This window comes from Biomphalaria glabrata, chromosome 12 (assembly GCF_947242115.1).
Source record: "Biomphalaria glabrata chromosome 12, xgBioGlab47.1, whole genome shotgun sequence".
Taxonomy (NCBI): domain Eukaryota; kingdom Metazoa; phylum Mollusca; class Gastropoda; family Planorbidae; genus Biomphalaria; species Biomphalaria glabrata.
In genome coordinates, this window is record NC_074722.1 from 22430696 (window position 1) to 22436407 (window position 5712).

Below are 5712 nucleotides of genomic sequence, written 5' to 3' on the forward strand. Positions count from 1 at the left end.
GATGTAGAATTTCAATTTCTAAACTTAAAGTGTAAAAAAAAAGTGTAGATTTTCATTTCCAAACGTTTTGATCAATATTGTAATGTTTTAATATACTAAAACTAATCTACTATTTTTTTTATTAAATTTAAATTTAAATTTACGGCAAATGAATCTTTGAAACATTATTACTTTTGACCATCTGATGGCTGCCTGGTCGTGCCGTTTGTGCACTGGACTGTCGTTCAGATTTATGGACGGCCCAGGGTTCAAACCCTGCCCGCTCCCATCCCCCGTCGTCCTGCGGGAGGTTTGGACTAGGAAGTAATTATCTACAACTCTGAAGGAACATCCGAAACGTGTAAAACATTTTACATCAAAATTAAATCACCTCTTGAATATTATTTGCGAATATGCAGATCCGACAGGGATCCGACTTCGACGGGGGCCGCCTCTGAGTTTGTGTAACACAAACTCTCTTTGTAATCTTGTTTTTAATGGCACTATTTCTTTCGCAGCAGAAGCCGTTTATTATTCAATCGTTATATATATGGGGCGGTAGTTTTTGCGGTTCGCGTCGCTTTACCGCAGACGTTATTCGCGCGGGCTGTTTTTGGTGTCCGCCGATTTGGCGCTGGACTTTTTGGTGTTAGAAGTTTTTAGTTTTTAGAACAATTTTTTGTTCACTCTACTGTACTATAGCCTGCAGGGTGATTCAATTTCCTGTATTAAATGACCAATAGCTCAGTTTATTACAACATTTTGGAAATGAACAAATGTGAAATGATTTTGGAGCATTCTTTTTACATTACCTTGTCTATAGTAAACCTTCTCAGTCTCTACTCTCCCTTCAAATAATTTGTAAAAAAAAAGGTTTTGATAATTTCATTAATAAATAAAAATGACGGTGGCTTAGCGGTAAAGCGCTTGACTTCTGAATCGGGGTCAAGGGTTCGAAACCTGGTGAAAACTGGGATTTTATTATTTCGGGATCTTTGGGCACCACTGAATCCCCCAGCTTTAATTGACATTAGTTAGGGAAAGTAAAGGTGGTTTATCGTTGTGCTGGCCACATGACACCCTCGTTAACTGTAGGCCACAGAAACATATGACCTTTACATCATCTGCCCTATAGATCATAAGGTCTGAAAGGGAACTTTTATGATAGATCAAAATCTTGCGAGAGACCACAATATAAAAACATTAAATAGTTTTAAAAATAATATTCTTTTAAATACACACACACAAATACACACACATGAACATGCAAAGAAATTAATTGAAGAAACACAAATACACGCATACAATAATACGTCACATTGGTTGATGGACACTATTAAAACACAAATAGGTTAAGTTATAATGTTAAGGGATCTTTCAAAAATGTCTCGAAAATTGTAAACCAAAAATCTAACGGACTAAAACAACTATTGTTCTTGAAGAAAGTAACCCTAACCCTAACGGACTAAAACAACTATTGTTCTTGAAGAAAGTAACCCTAACCCTAATAGCCTGCGCCGTTAACTGTCGCGTTTCACTCAGGGCAGCAATATCTACATTGTATCTGGCTAGTTGTCTTGTCACAAGGGCAGTACCACGTTCAGGACGGTTTGATTCACTACGGTCAAGGAGAGTGCGGACATTCCAGGCGCCGAGTGTGAGTTCATGTGTTTTGATTTGTTTTTTTCTTGAGGTTTGTGTTTGATTTGTTTCTCCCGCATTAGTGGGATCCCCGCCAGTCGCGGGAGACTGGCCAGGGTCATGGGAGACATGCGATGTTTAGGTCACCTGTTCTAGTCCATTCCTGATACTAAGGAGATAAGCAGTGTGCATTCAGACACGGCTGTCTTGTTCCGGTGTTGTCTTAGTCACTGACAAGCGACATTATAGTCTGGGCCGCTTACGAGTAGGTTTGTAGCTATGGCTACCACTTGCTATAGAGCCGCAGGGCTTTTTGATTGATGAACATGGGAGATGAGAATGTGGCTTGTGCGATGAAAATTTATTAAAGTGAGGGAGATTTGCGCTGCATCAGCCTCTCTCTCTCTCGCCCCTTGCCAGCTGAATCCAGTGGCAGAACAGAGTCCAGACAACTGGAGCTAGTTTGGGGTGCATTGGATGACCAGTGTGCTCTACATGTCCCACAGAGCTCCAAAACATGAATGCCTCAAACGAAGAAGACTTTCAAAGGAGCCTGTCCATCTTCGCCAACACCTGCAAAATTTTGGCCTCGCCAAAAATGTAAAAAGAAAGAAGTGCTGCACCAACCTTCTCCAAATAAATCTGTCACAGAACCAGACATTCTCATAGATTGCCAGAAACTAGCCTCAGACATTCTTATCGATGGCCAGAAATTAGCGTCAAACATTCTTATCGATGGCCAGAAACTAGCGTCAAACATTCTCATAGATGGCCAGAAACTAGCCTCAGACATTCTTATTGATGGCCAGATACTAGCCTCAGATATTCTCATAGATGGCCAGAAACTAGCCTCAAATATTCTTATAGATGGCCAGAAACTAGCCTCAGACATTCTTATAGATGGCCAGAACTAGCCTCAGACATTCTCATAGATGGCCAGAACTAGCCTCAGACATTCTCATAGATGGCCAGAAACTAGCCTATATTCAAAAGTTTGTCTGTCTGGGAATCACGATATCAGAAACTACCAACCTAGATGCTTTTGGCAGACTTCAATGACAAGTGTGGCAATGGAGAGGACTCAGCATATCTAGAAAACTGAAAGTCTTACAGTCCTCCCTTCACCCATATATGCATCCTGAACCTTATATTCCCGACACATCAAAAAGCTAAACTCCTTTCATCTACGCTGTCTAAAGAAAATTCATAAGGAGGAGCAATATACATACACAACAAATATATGTATCCTTCGTGTTCATCAAATGAACATATACATTGTGTGTCTAAAATGTTCACCTACAAGATGCCTGGCACAACTTCTTCTTTTAGCATTTGGTAGCTAGGAAAATGTCACGTGTACACGCTTTGTTTTTACCAGACAGACAGACAGACAGAGTGAGTTGATATAAACTTTGTAAAAATATTTTCTTATTGCACAGATTTATTGTAGTTAGTCTAAATCGATTACAATTCATTACATGCTGATCCAAGCCAATTGATATAATTACACTTCATATAAGTTTTATCTAAAAGTATTTTTTCAATGTTTTTCTTGTTTTATTATTTACATCTAAGGGTCCATGGTGAGAGAATACACACTACCAATAAACAGTTTTTTATTTACATCTAAGGGTCCATGGTGAGAGAATACACACTACCAATAAACAGTTTTTTATTTACATCTAAGGGCCCATGGTGAGAGAATACACACTACCAATAAACAGTTTTTTATTTACATCTAAGGGTCCATGGTGAGAGAATACACACTACCAATAAACAGTTTTTTATTTACATCTAAGGGTCCATGGTGAGAGAATACACACTACCAATAAACAGTTTTTTATTTACATCTAAGGGCCCATGGTGAGAGAATACACACTACCAATAAACAGTTTTTTATTTACATCTAAGGGTCCATGGTGAGAGAATACACACTACCAATAAACAGTTTTTTATTTACATCTAAGGGTCCATAGTGAGAGAATACACACTACCCATAAACAGTTTTTTATTTACATCTAAGGGTCCATGGTGAGAGAATACACACTACCAATAAACAGTTTTTTCATTGACCCATTTTCTCGCTTCTCATTACTTGTAAAAGTCGATTAGTTCTCGGTTGGGGTTGGGGTCATGCACATTGGCAAATAAAGAAACAAATTTTACGTTGAAACGGGGGCATGAACTGTATATGCGGAGCCTCTGCGGGGACAGTGCTCATGCCAAGAAACCCAGATACAAGATCTGAACTTAACAGACCTCCACTAACTCCCCCGGTGTCAGATGGCTGACATCAGCGACTATCGTCATGAGGTCGAATCAGCGACCACAATATCATGATATCATCTCAAGCGTAGACTGGCCAACTGGAAGAAGACTAAGCGAATGCCGCGTAAAACTGCAGATGGCTTCGTGGGCAACAGGCGCCCTACCTTCTGTGGCTCCCACCGATTGACCTCCACCTGAACTGTCAAACCTCCACTGCACTGTTTCTTTTCGGGACAAAAAGCTCAAAGAAGGGGGCAATGTTATAACTCTGCAATGCGCACCGCCATCTAGGCTAGTGCAGAAGGTGCGCACTTCTAGAAACCAGACTAGGAAGAATGTTGACATTAGAAAGAGAGAACGATTTCCGCCCATGTCAAGAGCCGAGATAAAGATGTTGTACACAAGACAGATGTCCTATGTGTTTGTCATGTCTCCATGTAAATAAACATCTATGTTGTGTTGAGTTGCCTCCTTTCAGTTATTACAAGACACTGAATTTCTTTTATTATTAGTCTCTAGATCCAAGTAGTAGATATTTTTATTTTCAGTCAATTTTTAGTTTAGTTTAGAGCTGTTCATTTACGGTGTTTATTAAAGCTGTTCATTTAAGGTGTTTATCAGAGCTGTTCATTTACGGTGTTTATTAAAGCTGTTCATTTAAGGTGTTTATCAGAGCTGTTCATTTACGGTGTTTATTAGAGCGGTTCATTTAAGGTGTTTATCAGAGCATAGGTGTCCAAGCAACAAATCTCAATAGTTTGACCTAGATTCGACAACACTTTAGAAAGTTACACATACATTTACTTTGACTTACCTTCACCTTGGATTGTTACACTTATAATAAGGTCACCAGACGATCAGTTTTTCTTCAAGGTCGCTTCCTTAGATAAACTTTTTGGAAAGTCTTATGGAATTTTATTAAATACATGATTTGTTACTTTTAATTTATTCTGAGAACAAAAATATAATTTTAAAAAATATTTTTTAAGATGATTTTAAGTTTAAAAAAAAAGATTACTCTTACCTTTTATACGATCATTGGACAAACTTTTTTGTACAAGAGGAAAAAAAAAACTAAGGATGCTCCACGAGAGTGTTTCCCAAACTGAACATGGGTTCCACGAACTATGGGGGTTGAACGATCTGAATTCGAACGAACTCGTGGCTAACGCTCCATCAGGCCGACGTGGTAACCAGTCTGGTGAGTGACTTAGGACGAGAGAAGATTGTCTGCTTAGAAATTGTTTCATTCAATTTCAAACAAAAATAAATTCAGATTGATCCGAGATTGAGTGTCGAAGAAATAACGTTTACAAACCTTTTACCAGACAGACAGAGTTGATAGAAGCTTTGTAGAAATAAGCCAAGTTTTCCGATGAAATACTCAGACTATGCAAAGTGTTCCGTTAAGTAAAAAGTTTGGGAAACAGCCTACACTTGCTTTCACTTTGACTTCATTCTGTTTCAGACATGGCGAATGTACACAAGCTAGAGTGTGGTCACAAGAGAAAACATTTGTGTAACATAGAAATTAATTGTATACATCCAGAAGTCAGGTGCCTGTTCTTACTGTCTACTCTAGTGAATCACACTGACTCATGAGAGAAAACACCTTACCACCATCCAAATGAATGAGTCACAGGGTTGCCTCTGAGTCTAACAGTTATAAATAGAAAATGTAACTTTGTTCTATGTAATCATTGAAGCGAGGCCATAAATATTTTTCGTGTCGTTTTTTTTTTTTGTACTTGTGATTTATTTCTCCCCCCTCCCCCCAACAGATTCATAAATTGAATATTAAGTTGTAAAAAGTAGGGCATTTGT